Raw genomic sequence first — 26,016 nt, 5'->3', positions numbered from 1 at the left:
TTTATTGTGAATCTTTCTAGTTTTAGTTTTTAGTTCCTCTACTTTTATTGTGAATCTTTCTAGTTTTAGTTTTTAGTTCCTCTACTTTTATTGTGAATCTTTCTAGTTTTAGTTTTTAGTTCCTCTACTTTTATTGTGAATCTTTCTAGTTTTAGTTTTTAGTTCCTCTACTTTTATTGTGAATCTTTCTAGTTTTAGTTTTTAATTCCTCTACTTTTATTGTGAATCTTTCTAGTTTTAGTTTTTAGTTCCTCTACTTTTATTGTGAATCTTTCTAGTTTTAGGTTTTAGTTCCTCTACTTTTATTGTGAATCTTTCTAGTTTTAGTTTTTAGTTCCTCTACTTTTATTGTGAATCTTTCTAGTTTTAGGTTTTAGTTCCTGTAGTTTTATTGTGAATCTTTCTAGTTTTAGTTTTTAGTTCCTCTACTTTTATTGTGAATCTTTCTAGTTTTAGTTTTTAGTTCCTCTACTTTTATTGTGAATCTTTCTAGTTTTAGTTTTTAGTTCCTCTACTTTTATTGTGAATCTTTCTAGTTTTAGGTTTTAGTTCCTCTACTTTTATTGTGAATCTTTCTAGTTTTAGTTTTTAGTTCCTCTACTTTTATTGTGAATCTTTCTAGTTTTAGTTTTTAGTTCCTGTAGTTTTATTGTGAATCTTTCTAGTTTTAGTTTTTAGTTCCTCTACTTTATTGTGAATCTTTCTAGTTTTAGGTTTTAGTTCCTGTAGTTTTATTGTGAATCTTTCTAGTTTTAGGTTTTAGTTCCTCTACTTTTATTGTGACTGTGACAGTTGGACGGTGCTGAAGGCCTTGAACTCTTCTTCTTCTTCTTCTTCAGTTTCTGACATGTCGTCCCTGGAGCAGCAGCACAGTGCAGACCACCGCCACAAAAACCTGAACACTCTGGTCCTGGTCCAGCCCTTTGACTCGGAGGGGAACCTGAAGCAGACCGGTCCTCCTCGGGTGCTCTGGTACCGGATCGGCCTCAACGCTCTCAAAATGTCCGCCGACATGCACCGGCTTCGGTCCAGCAACCTGGTCCTGACCTCCTGGGTCCGACGCTGCGCGGACCTGGCCTCGGACCTGGCCTCGGACCGCCGGCCCCCGGTGTCGGCCTCTCTGACCCAGATCTGTGACCAGGTGTGGACTCCTTTGATGGAGGCCTTCATCCAGCTGGGCCTCAGCATCGCCCAGGCCTGGGTCACGTTCCAGCAGCTGGATCAGGTCCTGCTGGATTCAGGAGACCAGGGCGACGGGGGGCTGATGGAGAAGGAGCTGAGGCTGATGGAGAAGGAGCTGAAGCTGATGTCCCATACGATTGGACCAGAGGGGGAGTGGGCGAAGCTGAGACTGGCTCAGATTCAGGAGTATCGGCAGCTCCATCAGACCTCCGCTGCAGCCCGAGTGATTCTGAAGATCGCAGAGAAGATGAAACTCAACGGGAACTTCACACAGATCAGCTCCCTCAGCCAGATGGTAAGGCACAATCGAACCCCTTATCTGTGACGTGTCCAAGACTCGGATAGAAACCAGTACGACATCCCCCACCGTGGCTGATCTGGAAAAGACCTCATATTTAGATCCAGTATGTGTTCAAATCGGCACAGAAGGGTTTAAAATTCTGAAAATGGTTGAACATGTGGTAGTTTTGAGCTGAAGTGCTTTTAGACATTTTTGCAGAAAAAAATACAGATATGTGATGGTTTTATAGCAGGTTTGTGCGTGTACGTTTGGACTGGACATAAAGCAGAGGGATCCGCAAAGAGAAAAAATCTGGATCAGAACAAATGATTTGAAGCAACAGACAAAATGGACATCGATTTAGTCTATTGTCTTTTTTCTCTTCTCGTGATTTTTCTTTATTGTCTTGGTTCTTGTCTGTTGTCATCTATCAGTTTAGCTTTGTTTTTTTTTCCCTCGGGGTTATTGACTTTTCTGTTTGTTTGTTTGTTTTGGTTGTTGCTTATTGTTTTTTTTTAATTATTTCTGGTGACTTGTAATTTCTTGTGGTTGTGGTTTTGTAAATTAAAAAAAAGTTATTTGAAGCAACTTTTCATATAAATAACCGAACATCCAGACAAACAAATACACAAACAAATCAATAAATGATGATGATGAGTTGAACTTCATGCTGCTCCTTGATCACATTCTAAATCCTCCTGGTCTCATCATCATCTCATCGTCTGTTCAGTTAATAGTTGAATTAGTTTGGTATTTTCCATAAATCCTTATCACCGTTCATGTGTCTTCACCAGGGAGAAGCCGACTTTAAGCATCGACCTCTGAGTTCCCTCGGTGATGACCTGCTGAAGGCCAAACAGCAGCTCCTCAGCGTCTCCAAACAACAAACCCACTGTTTACAGGAGTTCCTGTCCAGTCACTCGCTGGTCCTCTGGGTCCAACAGAACCTCAAGAGTAAGGAACTCGCCGTCGTTAATCTGTTGGTGGTCGTTACCGTACCTGACCGCCTCTGTCTGCTCTCAGGTATGAGCGACGTGAAGGTCTACGTGGACCTGGCGTCCATATCTGCAGGAGAGAACGACACCGAGATCGACCAGGTGGCCTGTTTCCATGACGCTGTGATGGGATACGCCCCCTTCCTCTACTCCCTCCCCCATCAGTCAGGGTTTGACGCCTTCATGACCTGTGCCCGACAGGTCTGGGAAACGCAACGCAGAGACGAAAAACTCCCAGATAAACTGGTATCGGATATTCACTCTTCTCCTTTAACTCACATCAGCCCCTTTTCCACCAACATTTACAGGAACTTTGATTTCCAGGATTTTAGTCATTCATTCATTCATTCATTCATTTTCTGAACCCGCTTTATCCTCACTAGGGTCACAGGGGCGGAGCCTATCCCAGCTACATAAGGGCGAAAGGATTTTATTCATTTTTTTTTTTTAAAGATGAAAAAAAAAAAAAAGACGAAAACGATGCAATAAGATGAAAAGACATAATAAGACAACAACAACGCAATAAGACAAAAACAACGCAGTAAGATGAAAATGATGCAAAAGACACAATAAGACAAAAACGATACAATAAGATGTTAAAGATGCAATAAGACAAAAATGACGCAATTAGACGAAAACTACGCAATTAGAGGAAAATGACGCAATAAGACAAAAAAGATGCAATAAAACAAAAATGATGGAATTAGACGAAAACAATGCATTAACACGAAAAAGACAAAAAGATGAAAACAACGCAATAGACAAAAAAGACACAATAAGATGAAAACGACGCAGTAAGACAAAAATGATGCAATAAGACAAAAACGTCATAATCTTCACAGAAGAGACGCAGACACACACCGGCTTAAACCACAGTGTGCATCGATGCGGTGTCCACCAGTCAGATCCACCAGTCAGTTTTTTTTCCTGTGGTGGAAAAGAGGCTGTAGAGTGTGTTTGTGTGGTGAGCAGGTACTGACCAGCGGTTGTGGTTGTGGTTGTGGTTGTGCAGAGGGAGTCCACTCGTCTGTTGGACTGGCTCAAAGGGCTGAAGGAAACCCACGGTTCTGTGGAACAGTCCTCACTGTCTCTGGCTTCGTCCATTAACGCCCACGGAGTTTATCACATCGGATGGACCGACTCCGACACCAACACGGTGAGTGTTCAGACGATCAGGAACATTCAGGAACTTTCAGGAACATTCGGGAACTTTTGGGAACATTCAGCTGGACTTCACTGAGGTTCTAACTTGGATGAAGGAGAACCCATTATTCTGCTGCTAACACCAACATTTTCCCACAGTGGGATCAGTAAAGTATCATCTTATCTTATCTTATCTTATCTTATCTTATCTTATCTTATCTTATCTTATCTTATCTTATCTTATCTTATCTTGTCTTGTCTTGTCTTATCCTAACTTATTTTACCTTGTCTTAAATGATCTTATTTTATTGTATCTTATTTATTGTATCTTAAATTATCTTATTTTATCCTATCTTATCCTATCTTATCTTGTCTTATCTTGTCTTATTTTATCTTCTCTTATCTTATCTTGTCTTGTCTTGTCTTAGTCTAGTCAAATCAGAGGGAACCGTCTGAAAAAGTCCTGAACTTAAGTGTGTCCTTAAACCACGCCTACAGACTGTCCTTTCACAAAGCCTGTCCTCCTCTCAGATGTGAAGAAGCTCCAGTGTCTTCCTGCAGTGTGAGCGCTCTTCTGCCTGGGCCTGAACGTTCAGTGGTCTGTGCTTTGGGTTTGTTTGCAGAGGTGTGTGCAGAACATGGTGCAGGTGGAGTTAACGGAGAAGACGTACGGACTGGACGAGCTGCTGGAGCTGCAGAACAAACTGATGCTGATGTCGTCTAAAGGAGAACACGGCAGAGAACAGGTGGACAGGTTCACTCAGGTCAGACCACAGTTACTCTACAAACCACAGCTCAGCTGATGGGCCCACATGGTCCATCAGATTAGAATGACATGTTAAAAATCACATCTCAGTGGTTTTAGGGGTGTTTTTTACCTGCAGTTCATTTGATCGTCTTTGTGTTCTGTGGTTTATTCTGTTCTGATGCTTCTTCCTTTCATGTCAGGGCTGTCAAACTCATTTAGTTCAGTTCCACATTCAGCCCAACATGATCTGAAGTGGGCCAAACCAGTCAGATAATATAAATAATAGGATAAGAACTGAGAAGTAATGTCAACACCAAAGTTTTCTGTGTTTTTAGAGGTGGGTCTGAGGTCTTAGAAAAACGGTTCCAGCAGCTACTTTTGAAAATACTCAGTTCAAAGTCCAACCCCCTTTCTTCAGACGTCCCTCTGAAGCCACGCCTCCAGAGTGGTGGCACGCACAATGCTTGTTCCCGAGGGTTCATGAGCGCTGCACTCCAACTGTTCACCAGCTGAGGCTCTGCTCCAGACCCGGGTTGGGCTCCGACGCCATCTACGGTCCGGTCCGGTCCGGTCTGGTCCGGTCCGGTCTGGTCTAGTCAGGTCCAGTCCGGTCCGGCCGAACCGTCTCCGACACCGGCTGAGGCTCCGCCCCCTGCTCCGCTCCCGTACACCTCAGGCTCCTCCCCTGACCACGGCCCCAGCTGAGGCTCCGGCTGGTGTATCCCTCCTTCAGTCTCCTCTGACCCCCCCAGTCCTCCAGAACAGTCCCAGTTCAGACCGATGGGACTACTGGTCCAGTTCCTACTGGTTTATGTTGTGACTGAACAGGTTACAGGTGAACTGTCCATCCTATCAGAACTAATGTAGCCAAGCTCTGGCTTCACTTCCTGTACAAGCGCTGCAGCCTCTGGGAAGGCGAAGAGGGGTACGAACAGAGGGGGGAGGGGCCAATGGCAGTTGACTTTGACTGACATGTCACCGTTCAATCATTTCCAGTGGGCGCTCAAAATGATTGGATGGTGTTTTTTCCGTCCTGTCCGTTCCACAGGTGACTGATTTTTGTTATTTTTGTGTTCGAGCATTTAATTAATTAGCTGTAATCGGGGTGTGAAGGGGATTTGAAGGAATATAATAAAAAATGCTCCAGAAAAACATCTCAGAGCCCACCTTTAAGCGAAAAAAGTCAGATTCCATAGTGAAAAGGTTTACACCCACGAACTGTAAAAGTGTGAAACTGTGAAAAGTCTTCAGAAACATAAGTGTAATGTTGACAATATTACACCTTAGTTTATCATTTATACATGTGCATTACAACTTCCAGATACAGTGGATCTACAGACTCACTAAACATTTAATAACAGACAGTTATTTATCTATTTATTTATTTATTTATTATACAATTCCACATACTTCTCTTCAGATATTTCAGGTTGTTCATATTTGTTCAGGTTATTCACATTTTTTGTAAAAGGATAGTCTGTAAATGTAAACATTTTGATGCAATTTTACTGTTTTGTTTTTTTTTTACACTAAAACAAAGAGGAAAATTTGCAGTTTTCATTATTTATAGTTTATTATGACAGTATTGACTGGTGTGACCCACTTTAGATTGAACTGACCTAAAATGATGTGAACATCATTGATTGTTCATGTCTTCAGTGTAATTTTTGTATTTCACACATTCATCCCAGGGCCGGACTGGACCCTTTGGTGGGCCGGTTTTGGCCCCCGGGCCACATGTTTGACACCTGTGATGTATTGTATTTGTACGTTATTATTTCGCTCCTCTGTGACGGATAATGTTGGATGTGCTCAGACCGCCTCTGCTCCTGTGCTTGTAGGTGTTCGAAGGCGTCCAGAGGCTGGCCTCCATCCTCCTGCAGATGCAGACATCAGGGAACATGCTGTTCAGATCGTGGCGAGCGTCCGTCTGCTGTCGTCGGGACCACCAGCCGTGCGTCAGTGTCGTCTTCTTCTCCCTGAACGGTAAACGGGTGGAGTACAGCGGCGAGGTGACGGAGCAGCTCCAGGCTCTGGCCCACTCTATGGACGCCTGCCATAAAGAGTGGTGTTTGTTCATCGGCCAAATGCGCTCCGACTTCCACCTGCTGAACCACTACAGCTCTGAGCAGATGGTTTACCTGAGCCACTGGGTCCACAAAGTGTGTCGGAGTCCAGCGGCGGCGCCTCAGCAGCTGTGGCACCTCCTGTTTCCCATAAAGCCTCAGTGTACGCTCGGTGACGTTAGAGATGCGTACAGCCGAGCGGTAAACATGGAGCCCAAACACGAAGAATCTGAAGAGTCCGATGATGAATTTATATCAGAACATGACGATGATGATGTCATGGAACAGGATCTGATGGAGTTTTCATCAGATGACAGTGAAAGCGAAATGAAATGTGACGACGGAACAGAGAACAACACCAAAGAAAGTCTTGAAAACCTTTGGCGACAGTTTAAAGAAGATATGCCGCGGTATCTCTACAATCAGCTGGACATCGCCACCTTGGCTCGGTTCCTGGCGTTCCTCTCTGGAATGAGCCAGCAGCACCTGGTCAGGAACCTCCCGTCGGTTCTGAAAGAGGGGAAGCCCAATCTGGTGCTGTGTCCGTCTGCAGAAGTGTTCACCACCGTCCTGTCCTTGTACATGGAGAGTCCCGAACAACCGCTGCCGTCCGCCGACGAGGTTCTGGTCTGCAGAGAAGACACCACAGAGGAGGAGGTGGAGATCTTCCTCCGTCGAGCCCTGGGGCAGAGCTCTAGTGGAAACTACCAGAAGATCTATTGTCTGGTCACTCCGGGGCTGCTGGGATATGACGTCAGCGTGGCTCTGGGAGAGATGTTCGAAGGCCTCGACAGAAGCGCTGACCCACGGTACCGTTTGGTGATCATCTGTGCGGTCGAGCACCAGCACAGATACGTACCGTCGTTCTTTAGCGGCGACAAAATCCAGGGTGGACTGTACGTAAAACTAGAGGAAGCCAAGAAGTACCTGCACCACCACTTCACACAAAGTCCACTCCCACAATCCCCTGCTGCACTAGTGTCTCCAGACCAGCTGTCCGTCTGGTTGGTGTCGTCTGTTCGTCCTGCAGTCGGTAAATAACCCATACTATCGTATATCAGTCATAAGTTTTATGGGCCCATTACTGTGTTGCTAATTTCTTGAAAAATTACCTCCGATTTTCGACTTATTACTGGGATTTTTCTCAAGAAGGACCCACATATTTTGCAACAAATGTTATAGTAGAAGGATTATACACAGCTTTAGCACCTCCATCTCAGAGCTAGAGGGTTCCATGTTCAGTTCCCATTTGGTCTGACCGTCTAGTGATGGGAAACTTGGATCGTTGTAAGGATCGCTCAGGATCTGGGTTGTACGCTTGAATCATTTGAGTCAGAACTGACCGATCACACCCAAAAGGACTAGCCTTGTATTGAAGTGGTTCCTGTGAGTAACCGAGTGTCTGTAGGTTAGCAGTTCCTCTGTCTGGGAGTGACTCTCAGAATCTGAGTAGGGATCCACTAGACGGTCTATGTAGGTCAGACTGTTGGACTCACAGATAGATTTGGTTCAGTCAGTCTCTTTCTTCCACACAAATTGCCTTCTTACTGTAATTCACTGGGCTTCTGGTTTAGGTTGTAAAACTTGCCAGAGGTTTGTGAGTTACACCATTAGGATGGACTCAGCTGATCTAAGTGAAGGACACAGATCTGTGAGTTGTGAGTCAGTTTAGGGATTTGGGTCAAAGATCCGAGTAGGGATTCACTGGACCACCTCCACATCCATCTTCGGACCTGCCTTTCTGTGTTTAGTTTGCTTGTTCTGTTGTTGCCTTTTTTGTCCAGTACCCCCCCCCCATCAAAAACAGGTCTATGTAGGTTAATTCTCCCATCAGTGTCCCTGACCACGGTACTGATAAAGATTTTGAGATGGTTATTGAGCACCTTCAATGGCAGCTCACGGCTCCTAATGTCCTAATGCTAATGCTAATGCTAGGTACTGAATGTATTTTATGTCAAATGCGGAGACCAAATTTCCCTATCGGGATAATAAAGTGAGTTAACCTTTAACCTTTAAAGCCCTCAGCTGAGGTCCATCTACCTTTGGGGGTAGATTTCAGTTGACCATTGTAACTTGTTAAATCGGGATCTGGGGTTCTTTCTCCTGGAGAGACTTGATCTCCAGTATCCTGGTGATTTCATTTTTACCTCCGCCAATGAGGTGATGTTTTTGCCAGGGTTTGTTTGTTTGTTTGTCTGTCTGTTAGCAAGATAACTCAAAAAGATATGGACTGATTTTCATGAAATTTTCAGGGAATGTTGATACTGACACAAGGAACAAATTATTAAATTTTGGTGATGACCGGGGGGGACAGATCTGCCTTGGCGGAGGTCTGCGCTCTCCGAGTGCTTTTGTAGTTGTTTTATGCATGTTTTTTTTCCATCACTTTAAAGTGGAAATATCTGTATTTATGCACAGGATAAATTCATTTGATTTCATTGTTTGACTGCTCGGCTTGAACATCTCATATGGTTTTTGGATGATGCAGCTAAAAATGTTCATATCAGTGGATGTCGATAATTATCATGAAAAATATTAAGTTACGTTAAATATTTGAAGGTAGATTTTAGGTCCAGAGATGAACCAGGCCATTATGTTTTGTGGTTTTAGATTACTCTATTACTTTGTATTACTATTTATAAGAGATATAACAAGATCAAAATGATATGAGACAAAGACAATGTAAGAGATGGTTATATTTGTTCCGTGTTTCTTCTTCATGGTCAGAACATGACCAACAAAATATAGTAAAAGAAGAAACATTGAAATATTTAACAAGTCCTTTAGATGACGGTATAAACAAAATAAACCCTTAAGACAACACAAAACACATGCTGCTGTCAGTATCTTTATTACATGATAATTTCCAGGAGATCAGAACTTTATTTTCATCCATGTGTTTTCAGGTAAATCTCTGTACGTCGATCGTCTGTTTGAGAAGTTCCTCCAGCGTTCTCCCAGAGCCAAACACATTCGGTTGAGGCTGATTGAACCATCCGTCCACGTGGATTCTTTAGTTAAAATTCTGTCCGACAGATTTTCATCAGTGAGAGAACAGGACCCGGTTCTCCTCCACATCGACACAGCCGGAGTAAGTCCAGAAGCACTGTGCAGACGTAGCTGTTTCTGATGTCCGATGTACATGAGAGGATTATTCAGTCTTTCTGTGGATCTGTCAGGTCCGTTCAGGTCTGGAGGAGATCCTGTTCCATGTCTTAGTCCTGGGCTGTTTGAGCGACAGCCACGGGAGACTGTGGAGGAGAAACATGAGTCATCTGATCACAGTCGAAGTCCTCAGACCTTCACGATCCAGTCAGAACCAGACACAGCAGGTACAGCGACCATTTAGCTTCTGCCGGCACACTTCAAACATCACCCACTGCCAGTCTGATCATGTATGTTGTGCGTTTGTCAAATTGCACATACGAGGGCTGTTCAATAAGTTCATGGCCTCACCCAGAACAGAACAACACAGACTGATAATTAATATTTTATTTTTCAACATAATCTCCATTTACAGCAATGCACTTGGTCCATCGATGTTCAAGCATCACTATCCCATCACGAAAGAATGTAACATCCTGTATTAGAACAACCAGTATTTCTGGGTGAGGCCATGAACTTATTGAACAGCCCTCGTACATCGTAAAGAACCAGTGTGGGAGATTTCATTTGTAAGTCACGTAAAAAGCTGAAGATAAGAGAAGGTTCTGTTAGCATAGAATGAGTCGTTTGTATCTAAAGTAGCTCAGGATGAAAAACCCAAACACTGGTTCAACAGACGTGACATGGTTTTGTTTAATGTTGATGCAGTTTCTCACAACTTGAATATTCTCTGATGTTTTAGTCATATGGTGTCATATCTGCTAAAGCTGTTCAGAGCCAAGTAATTCAACATGAACCCATGAAGACCCAGCGATACTTTTGTGTCAGTTCCCAAATCCATTTCTCTGTAGATTTCACCTTTTTTTAAGTGATTTATCAGCATTTATTATGTTTATGTTTATGCATTTGGCAGACGCATTTTTCCAAAGCGACTTACAGGGGAAAACCAGTTAAATCACTCAGTCAGTCAAATTTTATTTATATAGCGCCAGATTGCAACAAAAAAGTTCTCTCATGACACTTTATATATAGAGTTGGTCCAAACCAGACTGAAGCCAATTTACAGGAACCCAACAGAATCCTCCAGGAGCAAACACTAGTGATGGTGACAGTGGAAGGAAAAACTACCTTTAACAGCAGAAACCTGGAGCAGAACCAGACTGAGGAGGATGGACGAGTGACAGGACCAGCTGGGGTTAAAGAGAGAGAGGAAAGAAAGAGAGAAAGAGAGAGCGATAGAGATAGAGACTGGGGGGGAGTAAGGGGGAGACACATGGAGGCAGCTGAGGATAGGTGGGTGATGATGATGAAGGCAGGAGAGAGGCAGGACTACCGCAGCAGGTGCAGAGATCATCCTGGGAAAATCTGTGATAAGCCTGGGAAGAACTTTATTAAAATATTTCAAATGGAATGTCTGCCAGTGCTAGGACAGGAGATGCTCCTGGAAGAGCTGGGTCTGCAGGAGCTTCTTGAGGATAGGCAGGGACGCCTCTGTTCTCATAGTACTTGGTAGAGCGTTTCACCAACATTATATTATCTTCTGTAATTTGTGTTTTTTCAGTGAAAATCACATATTTTCCTGTATTGAATTCACTGATCATGTAGATGTTCATTAAAGATCAGATTAAAGTTGAGGGTTATTATATCAGAAATAGAAAAAAACTGAAGAAAAAGGGATTTTTTCAGTAAAATCTGTCATTAACTGAACATAAACCCAGTGTGTCCATCCACTGGCATTGATCCAACTCCAGGGGTTTTACTGGTGAATCAATGCTGTAGAAGATGACGGTGTTTCTATGGTAACTACGGAGCATCTGAACGTCCAAATACGGTCATATCTGATGGCCATGAAAAGATGAAGAACTGTGTTTTACACCAATTATTTACAAGTATTAATAGGATTAGTGGATCAACAGGAATTAAGCAGTTTAGATCAGTAGATGGATTTGGTCGCTGGTGGATGTGTGGGTCTTCATGGGTTAAGTGGTTCTAGGTTATCAATGATTTTATCAGATGTTAAGTCTTTTTATGCTCAAGGTGTTTACCCAAACATTAATAGCTATCCTCCGTTTGGGTATTTTTAGATAAATCTATGATCCACAACTGTTAAATTTCCTTCTGCAGATGAAGTTTGGGCTCCTTGACGTCTCGCCAACCATCCACTGTCGACCTCCTAAAGAGGTGAAGCTTCTGTTGGCCACACCTAAGACCCCATCGCAACGAACATTCGATCCACTCATGGATGAGCAAGAGTTCTGCAGCGAAGGCATTCAAAGACCTTATCAGTACCTAAAACTCTACGGACAGAACCACAACCTGGATCACTTTAACTACCAAGAAGGATCCACAGTTGGTGATCCCGCTGATTGTCTCCATCACTTTCTGCACTACTGTGGAATTCCAAACCCATCTTGGGCTGAGCTGAAGAACTTCTCCTGGTTCCTCAATGTGCAACTGAAAGACTGTGAGAGCTCAATCTTCTGTGATCGAGACTTTCTGGCTGACCAGCTGCCTGATTTCAAGTGCTTCATTGTGAAGTTCATGATCCTGATGGCGAGAGATTTCGCCTCACCCTCTCTGAACACGTCTGATGAAAGTCCCACAATGTGCATCGATACCATTCAGGAAGATGAGTTTCTTGCCCGGCTGACAATTCGCAAACACTGGGAAAATGAGTCTCACCCCTACATTTTCTTCAATGCAGACCAGTCCTCAATGTCGTTCCTTGGCTTTAACGTGAAGATGTGTCCAAGACGTCACACACTAAATGCAGTTGAACCTCACAGCCAAGAAGTCCTGATAGAGGATGTAATGTCGCAAAAGCTTTTTGAAGGTTTAACACGCCAAATGATCGATCTGACTGAGGACTTTGATCTGCTGCCCCGACCCGACAAAATCAGAAGAATCTCATGTGTTGTTGGTGCTCAGAAGGGAATCACGGACAGACAATTTGACCCAGACCCAACATACGAACTCACGGCCGACAATGTGATGAAGATGTTAGCCATACACATGAGATTCCGGTGTGGGATTCCAGTCGTCATAATGGGAGAAACTGGCTGTGGAAAAACACGATTAGTCCGCTTCCTTTGTGCCCTGCAGAGGGATGACAGACCAGTGGAGAACATGGTACTTGTCAAGGTTCATGGTGGAACTACAGCAGAGATGATCTACAGGAGGGTAAATGAAGCAGAGATCCTGGCTAAGAAGAATCGGAGACTTCACAAACTGGACACCATTTTGTTTTTGGATGAGGCAAACACCACAGAGGCTATTTTTGCCATCAAAGAAATCCTGTGTGACCGATCGGTGAAAGGGACACCGCTGAACGAAGACAGCGGCTTGAAGATAATAGCTGCTTGCAATCCATACAGGAAGCATTCACCTGAAATGGTGGAACGTTTGGAACAAGCAGGATTAGGATACAGAGTAAAGGCAGATGACACCAAAGACCGACTCGGTAAAGTCCCTCTGAGGCAGCTTGTGTACCGAGTTCATCCTCTGCCACCAAGCATGGCTTCGTTGGTGTGGGATTTTGGTCAACTGAGTGACTCCACTGAACTGTCCTACATCAAACAGATCGTCCAAAAGAAAGTTTCAGATCATTGTTTGCCAGTCAAATGCATACACATCATCTCAAATGTGTTGGCAATGTCACAGATATATATGCGAAGTCGGAGAAATGAGTGCAGTTTTGTGAGTCTCAGAGATGTGGAGAGGTCTCTGAAAGTGCTAGTTTGGTTTTACCAACACGGCAACATCTTGTTCCCTGACAGCGCCAATCTGAGTGAAATTCAGAAAACTGTCAAGTGCTTGATTCTTGCAGTTGGCGTCTGCTACTACCCATCTCTGTTAGTCAAAGACAGCTACCTCAGTGTCATCTCTAGGTACTTTCCAGAGCCTTACAACTCTTCAGATGCTTTGCAGGAACAGATTTCATCTTGTCAAGACTTCTTCTTACAGAACATCCAAACAAGAGAGACCATTGCTAAAAACATTGCCCTCAAAGAGAATGTGTTTCTCATGGTAGTTTGTGTAGAGCTCAGGATCCCACTCTTTCTGGTCGGCAAGCCAGGAAGCTCCAAGTCCCTTGCCAAGACAGTGGTTGCTGATGCCATGCAGGGCAAGAACTCCCACTGCGAACTGTTCAAGAGGCTCAAGCAGGTTCACATGGTCTCTTTCCAGTGCAGTCCTCACTCCAGTCCAGAGGGCATTATAGGGACATTTAGGAACTGTGCCCGCTTTCAGAAAGACAAAAACATGGACGAGTATGTGTCGGTCGTGGTGTTAGATGAGATCGGACTGGCAGAAGATTCTCCACAGATGCCATTAAAGACGCTTCATCCACTCTTGGAGGATGGCTGCATTGACAATGATAAACCAGATCCACACATGAAGGTTGGTTTCGTCGGCATCTCCAACTGGGCTCTTGACCCGGCAAAGATGAACCGTGGGATTTTTGTGTCCCGATGGGATCCAAGTGAGGATGAGCTTGTAGAGACTGCCAAAGGAATCTGTTCATCTTCCGAACAGACTCTACTGAAAATCAAGCATCTATTTCCATCTTTGGCAAAGGCCTTCTTGAACATCTGCAAAGAGACCTCAAAGAATCAGTTCTTTGGTCTGAGAGACTACTACAGCCTTGTCAAAATGCTCTTTGCTACCGTCAAATCTTCACAAGAAGAGCCAGATGATGGACAGTTAGTAGAGGCTATCTTGCGCAACTTCAGTGGACAACCAGAGGGTTTTGACCCTGTCATATTTTTCCAAGAAGTTCTCCAAATCAGCACAGAAATTCCCAAACCAAGCACTTTGCAAATGGTCAAAAAGAATCTTGATCATGGTGCTGACCAAGAGAGCCGTTATCTGCTTCTGTTGACCACCAACAATGCAGCACTGCATATTCTCCAACAACATATCTTTGCTAAAGGAGAGTATCCACAACCAGAAATTGTCTTTGGTTCAGGGTTCCCAAAGGACCAGGAATATGCCCAGATCTGCCGTAACGTGAACCGTGTGAAAACCTGCATGGAAACTGGTCGTACTGTCATTCTCCTCAACATGCAGAACCTTTACGAAAGCCTGTACGATGCCTTGAACCAGTACTACGTCTACCTCAGTAAGCAGCAGTACGTTGATCTGGGGCTGGGCTCCCACAGAGTCAAATGTCGCGTCCATACAAACTTCAGACTGGTGGTGGTGGAGGACCAGAAGAAGGTGTACGAACACTTTCCTGTGCCACTTATCAACAGGCTTGAAAAACACCGGGTGGACAGGAGTACAGATCTGGCCCCATGGCAGCACAGGGTTCTCCAGAAACTGAAGGAGTGGGTCAAGGAATTCTCAGGTCAAGCCTCAAAGTTTAAACTATCAGATGTTTTTGTTGGCTTCCATGGAGACGCCTGTGCCAGTGCTCTCCTGCAGGCGCTTCAAAGAAGAGAAAGTAAACATCTGCAGATCAAAAATGACCACTTCCTGGAGGACAAAAGTCTAAATGAGGCAGCTCCTCCTGAACAGGATGGAGGTAACGATGTGGACAGTCAGTTGGGTGATGCAATGGACATAGAGGTTCTTCAAACGGAGCAGGAGATGGGAACGCTGGAGGTTTGCAATGATGAGAACCAAGTGCCCAGGGAGGAGGAGGAGGAGGAGGAAAAGATGGAGACTGATGTCAATTACATGTACGAAAATGAAGAGGAGGAGGCGTTGAACGTAGCCAAGTGTCTGCTGCTAAATTGTGCAACTCCTGATGCTGTGGTGAGACTGAAGTATTCAGATGTATCCAACCAGGACAGGGATAGACTCCAGAGGATGTACTTTGAGCAACAGCATCACCACTCCCTTCGAGATTTCCTGGGAGATTTTCTGACTGCTCACCAGGAGTCCAGCAGCTTTTTAGAGGTACATCAACAACCGTGGCTTCAATTAGTTTTCAGATTTTTTTCCACGCTTGGCTGAACTTATGTCCACTCTGGCTTTTCATAGATCACCACGTTCTCCAGCCTGTTGACCAGATCCGATGTCCGAGTTCTGGCTCATGCACTGGGACTCCACGCAGACCGGATCCTCCTGCTTTCACTCCACCAATTTGACACCGAGGTCTCCTTCTGCAACAAGATACGGTACAAAAACTATCCCAGATGTAACATACTGCATTATTTTCAGTCATGGTAGAAGTGTTCAGATGGTTCAGTCTGTCTCTTCTGTCTGTGTTAGGAGTTTCCTTCAGGATTCTGGTCCGTCTCTTCACATTCTGTTGATCCAGATGGACCTTGACGAGTCCCAATGCAGCGCTGAGCTCATAGCATCAGCAAAGTACGACCTGGGTGACACCTGAACACATGTCCACCGTCAAAGGAGACCACAACTGTTACAGTGTGTTCATCTGCTTTCAGATACTGCACCATGAATTACCTGACGTCTCTGGATGGACTCAGCTGCTGGGTTGTTTTCATCGTGAAGGTTTCCAGGATCCCCAGTCAGTCTCAATACATTGGTTTCCAAGGAGGTCAGTGTTTATCCGTTGAGTACTGAAGTCGTCGGAGCCTAAACTGCATCAAAAACCCCATGATTTCATCCATGGTTTTTATCCAGAAAACATGTTAAATGCACAGATATCAGCTGTTAAATTCAACTACTATGAGCTGTTTGTGTCCTTTGTATTAGATTTGTCCAAACAAATGGACCTTTAGTTGGACCAGGAATTAAAATGAGCAAGAAATTGAAGAAAACAAGAGGTGGTCTAATACATTTTTTTCTGACTGTAGAACCACTTTGATTTGTGTGTTTTGTGTGACAGGGGTGTGGCAGTCGGTCCACATCGACGACCTGAGGGACTGTGACCACATGAGCGGGAACCTGTTGGATTTGTGTGGGACCCTGATCAGCAGCCTCCTGAACCCACTGCAGCCCGGTATGAACTGGACCAGAACACCTGGTTTCATGATGACAAATGACATTCCAACTAAACTAAACTAAAGGCTGTCTTCAACTTTAACAGAACAAGAAGACGGTGAAATGATGGAGACGAGAAAAGGCTCTCCTGTGAGTTCGACAACACAAACTGTCCTTTGGTTGATCAGTGTCTGATACCTTTAACCCTTTCAGCTCTAAACCAGGGCTGTCCAACTCATGTTAGTTCAGGGGTCAGATTCAGCCTCATCTGATCTGCAGTGGGCCCAACCAGTCACATAAGAACAGAAGAACCTGTAAATAATGACAACTCCCAAGTTTTCTCTATGTTTTAGAGCAAAAAAAGTACATTTACATGATGAAAATGTTTCCATCTACAAACTCTCCTTTCAACAGATGTGAATAACATGAACAAGCTGAACAAACAGGTGTAGTTTGAACGCTATTCTGCCTCCGTTTATCATTTCCACATGTTCATTAGAACGTACAGATCACAGTGGATCTACAAACACACAAAACATTTACGAACAGACAGAATATTATTCAAATTGTACTGACTTCTCTTAAGACAGGGGTGCCCAACCCTGGTCCTCGAGGGCTACTATCCTGCATGTTTTAGATGTATCCCTCTTCCAACCCACCTGATTCAAATGATAGGCCTATCATCAGGCTCTGCAGAAGCCTGATAATGACCGTCAGGTGTGCTGGGAGAGGGAAACATCTAAAACATGCAGGATAGTAGCCCTCGAGGACCAGGGTTGGGCACCCCTGTCTTAAGACATTTCAGGTTATTCACTTTTTTTTTTTTGCAAAATTATCCTTTGTTTTAGTGTAAATACATGAAAATATTTACATTTACGAAGACAAACATTTGGAGTTGTCATTATTTCTTTGTTATTCTGATAGTATTTGACTGGTCCTGCCCACTTCAGACTGAACTGGTCTGAATGTGGAACCTGAACTAAAAGGATTGTTCAGATCTTCAGTGTCATTTTTGCATTCCACAGATTCATCCCCAGGGCCGGACTGGACCCTTTGGTGGGTCGGATTTGGCCCCCGGGCCGCGTGTTTGACACCTGTGATCTAAGCCTAAAATGGTTCACCCTGACTTTCTTTTTTCTTATTTTGATCATACAAAGGGTAGAAAATATACTGGGTGAGTCCGTTTGCCCATTTTTCCAGAACACTTTTTTTCCAGATCTTTCCAAATCGAGCAGTCACTTACAATTTACTGCATGTTATAATTCTGATAAAACGGCTTCTTCTCCAGTGAGTGAAATGACTGTAATCACCCAGTACAGTCTACAAAGCACAGTGTGTCCAGTTTCAGAATCTGGAGTTGGAGTTTTTCCAGTTGCACAAACAGTGAAAGAGTTCCATCCATCCAAACTGAAACATGCACAAGGTGTGTCAGCCATGACACGTCAGGTTTTAAAGAGTCAAGTACAAGGGTGTATTAGCGCCACACAGGAAAATAAAAACACCTGTCACTAGGAGAATGAAGTCGTAAAATGTCGAGATAAAACCCGTAATTTTATGAGAATAAAGTGGAATACAAAAAGAGTCATAATTTTATGAGAATAAAGTTGTAATATTTCGACAATAAAGTCATACTTTAAAGAAAAATTCATAATTTTATGAAAATAATGTTGTGCTTTTATGACATTAAAGTCATCATATTGAGAATAAAGCCATAATATTACGAAAATAATGTTGTCATTTGAAAACCCCAAATGAAAACTTTCATTTGGGGTTTACGCACAAAGGCCAAATACTGAGCCTGTTAGCCCCGCCCACCAAGTACCGAGCCTGTTAGCCCCGCCCACCATCAACACATTAGCATAAGTCGTCCGCTCCAACAGAAGTGAAAGTTACTGCTTCGCCAGAAACTGTCATCAACAAGGCTTACAAGTGATAAATGATGACTTTTTAATCGCACTATTGCAAACTTATTTTTGAAATTTTTACGACTTAAGTCTCATCAAAGTACAACATTATTTTTGTTCAATTGTGAGTTTTTTTTTTTAAATACGGCTTTATTTTCATAATATTATGGCCTCATTCTCAAAATATTACAACTTTAATGTCATTAAAGTACGACATTTTCATTAAATTATGAGGTTTTTTTTAAATTACTACTTTATTCTCAAAATATTCTGACTTTATTCTCCTAAAATTAGGACTCTTTATATCTGACTTTATTCTCATAAAGTTACTGATTTAACCTCCATATTTGACCACTTTGTTATCGTAGTGACCAGTGTTTTTACTTTCTTTGTGGTCCTAGTACACCCTGGTGTTGAACAGGTGTAAATGCACCCTGGTGTTGAACAGGTGTAAATGCTCCCTGGTGTTAAACAGGTGTAAATGCACTGTGGTGTTAAACAGGTGTAAATGCACCCTGGTGTTGAACAGGTGTAAATGCACTGTGGTGTTGAACAGGTGTAAATGCACCCTGGTGTTAAACAGGTGTAAATGCACCCTGGTGTTGAACAGGTGTAAATGCTCCCGGGTGTTAAACAGGTGTAAATGCACTGTGGTGTTGAACAGGTGTAAATGCTCTCTGGTGTTAAACAGGTGTAAATGCTCCCTGGTGTTGAACAGGTGTAAATGCTCCCTGGTGTTAAACAGGTGTAAATGCTCCCTGGTGTTAAACAGGTGTAAATGCTCTCTGGTGTTAAACAGGTGTAAATGCTCTCTGGTGTTAAACAGGTGTAAGTGCTCCCTGGTGTTAAACAGGTGTAAATGCTCCCTGGTGTTAAACAGGTGTAAATGCTCCCTGGTGTTGAACAGGTGTAAATGCTCCCTGGTGTTAAACAGGTGTAAATGCTCCCTGGTGTTGAACAGGTGTAAATGCTCCCTGGTGTTAAACAGGTGTAAATGCTCCCTGGTGTTGAACAGGTGTAAATGCTCCCTGGTGTTGAACAGGTGTAAATGCTCTCTGGTGTTAAACAGGTGTAAATGCTCTCTGGTGTTAAACAGGTGTAAATGCTCTCTGGTGTTAAACAGGTGTAAATGCTCCCTGGTGTTGAACAGGTGTAAATGCTCCCTGGTGTTAAACAGGTGTAAATGCTCCCTGGTGTTAAACAGGTGTAAATGCTCCCTGGTGTTGAACAGGTGTAAATGCTCCCTGGTGTTAAACAGGTGTAAATGCTCCCTGGTGTTAAACAGGTGTAAATGCTCCCTGGTGTTGAACAGGTGTAAATGCTCCCTGGTGTTGAACAGGTGTAAATGCTCTCTGGTGTTAAACAGGTGTAAATGCTCTCTGGTGTTAAACAGGTGTAAATGCTCTCTGGTGTTAAACAGGTGTAAATGCTCCCTGGTGTTGAACAGGTGTAAATGCTCCCTGGTGTTAAACAGGTGTAAATGCTCCCTGGTGTTAAACAGGTGTAAATGCTCCCTGGTGTTGAACAGGTGTAAATGTTGGTGTGTTTGTGGACAGGTGGACAGCGCTCACCTCCACAGTCTGTCCTTGGTGAGGTCATGTGTCCAGAAAGCGGTCAGTTTACTGCGTGACCCCAGCTCCACGCCGTCCAGAAGCATGAGGAGGATGAGGGTCCTGCTGACGCTGCTGGGAAGCCAACACAAGCAGACGGCCGGTGGGTTCCCCGTCCACGGTCCCCCTCCACCCTGCTGTTTCTGGGGGGGCGGTCTAACTGGACTGTGTGTGTTTGAAGCTCGTTTTCAGGACGTGTTGTTGAGGAAAGTGTCGGAGGCGTTGACGCGCAGGGAACAGATGATGAGGTCACCTTCAGACTGGGTCCACCAGGAGGCCAGGAAACCCCAGGCTCTGCAGGAGGGAGGAACCCTGAGGTGAACCCAGCACAGCAGGTCTATGGTGGGGGTTCTCAGTTCAAGTGGACCACTTTAGTTCTTTGGAAAACGGTTCGACTCTCATCCAAGATACTTCTTCAGTTCTAATAACTGGGGGGGGGGACTGGACTAAGAACCCCCCACCACTTATCACAACTGAAGAAGGTATGATAGTCAAGGAAATGTCTTAAAAGGATGATGAACTTTATTAAAATGATCATAAAGTATTCAAATAACAGAACCTTCAAACAAAAGGACATCCTTAAATAATGGAAAACTATTAAAATGGAGAAAAACTGAAAATAATGTTTGTTTAATGAACATGTAGATAATGAGAAGCGTTGTCGTGATCATGTGGTTTCCATGGTTACAGTCATCAGACGTTCTTCCTGTCCATCATAGTGGTTCAGATGTTCTCAGGTGTTCTTCAGGTGGTTCTCCTTGTGGTCCCCCCCTTTAGGTTCTCCTTGTGGTTCTCCTTGTGATTCTCTTTGTGGTTCTCCTTGTGGTTCTCTTTGTGGTTCTCCTTGTGGTTCTCCTTGTGGTTCTCTTTGTGGTTCTCCTTGTGATTCTCTTTGTGGTTCTCTTTGTGGTTCTCTTTGTGGTTCTCCTTGTGATTCTCTTTGTGGTTCTCTTTGTGGTTCTCCTTGTGGTTCTCCTTGTGGTTCTCTTTGTGGTTCTCCTTGTGATTCTCTTTGTGGTTCTCTTTGTGGTTCTCCTTGTGGTTCTCCTTGTGATTCTCTTTGTGGTTCTCCTTGTGGTTCTCCTTGTGGTTCTCTTTGTGATTCTCCTTGTGGTTCTCTTTGTGGTTCTCCTTGTGGTTCTCTTTGTGGTTCTCTTTGTGGTTCTCCTTGTGGTTCTCTTTGTGGTTCTCCTTGTGGTTCTCCTTGTGATTCTCTTTGTGGTTCTCCTTGTGGTTCTCTTTGTGGTTCTCTTTGTGGTTCTCCTTGTGATTCTCTTTGTGGTTCTCCTTGTGGGTCTCTTTGTGGTTCTCCTTGTGGTTCTCTTTGCGGTTCTCTTTGTGGTTCTCCTTGTGGTTCTCTTTGTGGTTCTCTCTGTGGTTCTCTTTGCGGTTCTCCTTGCGGTTCTCTCTGTGATTCTCTTTGTGGTTCTCCTGGTGGTTCTCCTTGTGGTTCTCTTTGTGGTTCTCCTTGTGATTCTTTTTGTGGTTCTCTTTGTGGTTCTCCTTGTGGTTCTTTTTGTGGTTCTCTTTGTGTTTGTCTTTGTGGTTCTCTTTGTGGTTCTCCTTGTGGTTCTTTTTGTGGTTCTCTTTTTGTTTCTCTTTGTGGTTCTCTCTGTGGTTCTCTTTGCGGTTCTCCTTGCGGTTCTCTTTGTGATTCTCTTTGTGGTTCTCCTGGTGGTTCTCCTTGTGGTTCTCTTTGTGGTTCTCCTTGTGATTCTTTTTGTGGTTCTCTTTGTGGTTCTCTTTGTGGTTCTCTCTGTGGTTGTCCTTGTGGTTCTCTTTGTGGTTCTCGTGGTTCTTTTTGTGGTTATCTTTGTGTTTGTCTTTGTGGTTCTCTTTGTGGTTCTCCTTGTGATTCTCTTTGTGGTTCTCCTTGTGGGTCTCTTTGTGGTTCTCCTTGTGGTTCTCTTTGCGGTTCTCTTTGTGGTTCTCCTTGTGGTTCTCTTTGTGGTTCTCTCTGTGGTTCTCTTTGCGGTTCTCCTTGCGGTTCTCTCTGTGATTCTCTTTGTGGTTCTCCTGGTGGTTCTCCTTGTGGTTCTCTTTGTGGTTCTCCTTGTGATTCTTTTTGTGGTTCTCTTTGTGGTTCTCCTTGTGGTTCTTTTTGTGGTTCTCTTTGTGTTTGTCTTTGTGGTTCTCTTTGTGGTTCTCCTTGTGGTTCTTTTTGTGGTTCTCTTTTTGTTTCTCTTTGTGGTTCTCTCTGTGGTTCTCTTTGCGGTTCTCCTTGCGGTTCTCTTTGTGATTCTCTTTGTGGTTCTCCTGGTGGTTCTCCTTGTGGTTCTCTTTGTGGTTCTCCTTGTGATTCTTTTTGTGGTTCTCTTTGTGGTTCTCTTTGTGGTTCTCTCTGTGGTTGTCCTTGTGGTTCTCTTTGTGGTTCTCGTGGTTCTTTTTGTGGTTATCTTTGTGTTTGTCTTTGTGGTTCTCTTTGTGGTTCTCCTTGTGGTCCTCTTTGTGGTTCTACTTGTGGTCCTCTTTGTGGTTCTCTTTGTGGTCCTCTTTGTGGTTCTCCTTGTGGTTCTTTTTGTGGTTCTCTTTGTGGTTCTCTTTGTGGTTCTCCTTGTGGTTCTCTTTGTGTTTGTCTTTGTGGTCCTCTTTGTGGTTCTCCTTGTGGTTCTCTTTGTGGTTCTCTTTGTGGTTCCTCATGGGTCCACTGGGCCTTTGAAGTCTTCAGGTCTGGTTCTGGTTCTGGTTCTGGTTTGGACTGGTCTGCTCTTCGTCTTTTCAGACATACCTTATGGCGTCATCTTCAGTCGGTGGTGACTCCGGTCCTGGCCTCCATGTTGGAGGTCCTGGACCGGTACTCCAACCTGGACCTGGTTCAGAGTCTGAGTCCTGGTCTGGTGCAGCTGTGGTTGGACATCCTGGAGGATCCGCACATGGTGGACCTGACGCCTGGACCTCCATCAGCGTACGGCGAATTCTCCTCCTGAAAGCATGTGTAAGAGTCACAGGAAGTGACATGAACAAACGCACCCACGTTCTGGTTCTGGTTCTGGTTGACAGGGACTCGGATCAGGAGGTCCTGGTGCAGCACTACTTCCTCTTAGACGGAAAAGAAGAACCCAGTTCTGCTCCGTTCAGTTGGATCATCCAGCAGAACCTGCAGACGCTGTGGGAGGAGGTTCAGCTCACACCAGGTCTGACTGTCTGTCCTTCCTTCCTTTTGTTCTGTCCTTTCTTTCCTTCCTTCCTTCCTTCCTTCCTTCCTTTCTTCTTTTCCTTCCTTTCCTTCTGTCCTTCCTTTCCTTCCTTCTGTCCTTCCTTTCCTTCCTTCCTTCCTTCCTTCTGTTCCTTCCTTCTGTCCTTCTTTCTTTGTCTCATATTATTTTATCCTCTGTTTCTATCTTTAATCCTTTCATATATGAATATGAAAACAGTCCAGATTCTTTCCTCAGTGTTTTTATTTCTCTTTAGACGTGAAAAAACAAAGCAGTTTCATTTTTTTTTCCTGAACGTATTTTTCATGGAGTTCCATAAATGTCCACCCTGAGATTACAGTCGGAATTCTGAGAAAATAATAAAAAATAGATATTGGACCTTAATTGTCCTTTTTTCCAGTGGTCCTAATCCTCTTCCATAGTCCTGCTATAGAAGGATTTACAAGATGTTCCTGGGGTGTTCAGCTGGGATGTCTCTAAAAAAAAAAAAAAAAAAACTTCCCCTGACCGTCCACTAGGTGTCAGTGTATGTGATGAAGACCAGTGTCCACTGTGTCAGCTGATATGAACTAAAGCAACCACACTCATGAACATACAAGAGAACAGCTGAGAACATACAAGAGAACAGCTAAGAACAGCTGAGAACATACAAGAGAACATACAAGAGAACAGCTGAGAACATACAAGAGAACAGCTGAGAACAGCTGAGAACATACAAGAGAACATACAAGAGAACAGCTGAGAATATACAAGAGAACAGCTGAGAACAGCTGAGAACATACAAGAGAACATACAAGAGAACAGCTGAGAATATACAAGAGAACAGCTGAGAACAGCTGAGAACATACAAGAGAACATACAAGAGAACAGCTGAGAACATACAAGAGAACAGCTGAGAACAGCTGAGAACATACAAGAGAACATACAAGAGAACAGCTGAGAACATACAAGAGAACAGCTGAGAACAGCTGAGAACATACAAGAGAACATACAAGAGAACAGCTGAGAATATACAAGAGAACAGCTGAGAACAGCTGAGAACATACAAGAGAACATACAAGAGAACAGCTGAGAATATACAAGAGAACAGCTGAGAACAGCTGAGAACATACAAGAGAACATACAAGAGAACAGCTGAGAACATACAAGAGAACAGCTGAGAACAGCTGAGAACATACAAGAGAACAGCTGAGAACATACAAGAGAACATACAAGAGAACAGCTGAGAACATACAAGAGAACATACAAGAGAACATACAAGAGAACAGCTGAGAACATACAAGAGAACAGCTGAGAACAGCTGAGAACATACAAGAGAACATACAAGAGAACAGCTGAGAATATACAAGAGAACAGCTGAGAACACAGGAACACTGGACTGAAGAGCAGGAGTTCACTCCAACCTTCTGTCTTCTGCTTCTGTGTTTGTTTGTGTTTGTTTGTTTATTTGTTTTTTATGTTTGTTTGTGTGTTTATTTATTTGTTTGTTTGCTTGATTGTTTGTGCTTGTTTGTTTGTTTTTGTGTGTTTGTGTTTGTGTGTTTGTTTGTGTTTGTGTGTTTGACTGTATGTTGATTTGTTTGTTTGTGTTAATTTATTTGTGTTTGTTTGTGTACTTGTTTGTTTGTGTGTTTAATTGTTTGTTTATTTGTTTGTGTTTGTTTGTGTGTTTGTTTGTTTGTTTGTGTGTTTGTTTGTTTGTGTGTGTGTTTGTGTGTTTGTTTGTGTGTTTGTTTGTGTCTTTGTTTGTGTGTTTGTGTGTGTGTTTGTTTGTGTGTTTGTTTGTGTGTGTGTGTGTTTGTTTGTTTGTGTGTGTGTGTGTTTGTTTGTGTGTTTGTTTGTGTGTTTGTGTGTTTGTTTGTGTGTTTGTGTGTGTTTGTTTGTGTGTGTGTTTGTGTGTTTGTGTGTGTGTGTGTTTGTTTGTTTGTGTGTGTGTTTGTGTGTGTGTTTGTTTGTGTGTTTGTGTGTTTGTTTGTGTGTTTGTTTGTATGTTTGTGTGTTTGTTTGTGTGTTTATTTGTTTGTATGTTTGTGTGTTTGTTTGTGTGTTTGTTTGTTTGTGTCTTTGTTTGTGTGTTTGTGTGTGTGTTTGTTTGTTTGTGTGTGTGTGTGTTTGTTTGTGTGTTTGTGTGTGTGTTTGTTTGTGTGTGTGTTTGTGTGTGTGTTTGTTTGTTTGTGTGTGTGTTTGTTTGTGTGTTTGTTTGTTTGTGTGTGTGTTTGTGTGTTTGTTTGTGTGTTTGTTTGTGTGTGTGTTTATTTATTTGTTTGTGTGTGTTTGTTTGTGTGTTGGTGTGTTTGTTTGTTTGTGTGTGTGTGTTTGTTTGTGTGTGTGTTTGACGGTGCTGTCTGTTTCAGTGTCTGACCCGTCTCAGCGGGTTCTCCAGTTCATCAGTTCCTTCGGTTCTGGTGCTGTGGGTCGGTTGGTCCTGCGTCTGTCGGACCAGGACCTTCTGGACTGGTCTCACCTCTACCTTCATGACTTCCTGCTGCTCACCTTGAAGGTCCGCTCTGAGGATGAGCTGAAGGTCGGTTCCGTCGGCCGCTTTTCTCCTGTACGTTCAGGAGGCGCCGTGGGTTCTGACCCTCCGGTTCTGCTCTCCTTCAGGTTCTGATCGGGTCCGTGTTGGGTTGCGTGGCTGAGCTCCAGACCTCGTTGGGCGTCGATCCGGTTCTGTCTCCGGTCTGGATCACGGCGGCCGCCAAACACTTCGCCCTGAGGCTGGACACTCTGAGCCACATCCTCCACCTCCAGCCTCATCTGTCCACCAGCGTGCACCAGCAGCTTTCAAACTACGACCACACGGAGATGGTGAGAACCACAACCAGAACCACAACCACAACCAGAACCACAACCAGAACCACAACCACAACCACAACCAGAACCACAACCAGAACCACAACCACAACCAGAACCACAACCAGAACCACAACCAGA

The sequence above is a fragment of the Sphaeramia orbicularis genome, chromosome 19 (assembly GCF_902148855.1).
Source record: "Sphaeramia orbicularis chromosome 19, fSphaOr1.1, whole genome shotgun sequence".
Lineage (NCBI taxonomy): Eukaryota > Metazoa > Chordata > Actinopteri > Kurtiformes > Apogonidae > Sphaeramia > Sphaeramia orbicularis.
The sequence above is the reverse complement of the archived record's forward strand: the minus strand, read 5'-3'. Positions refer to the sequence as shown.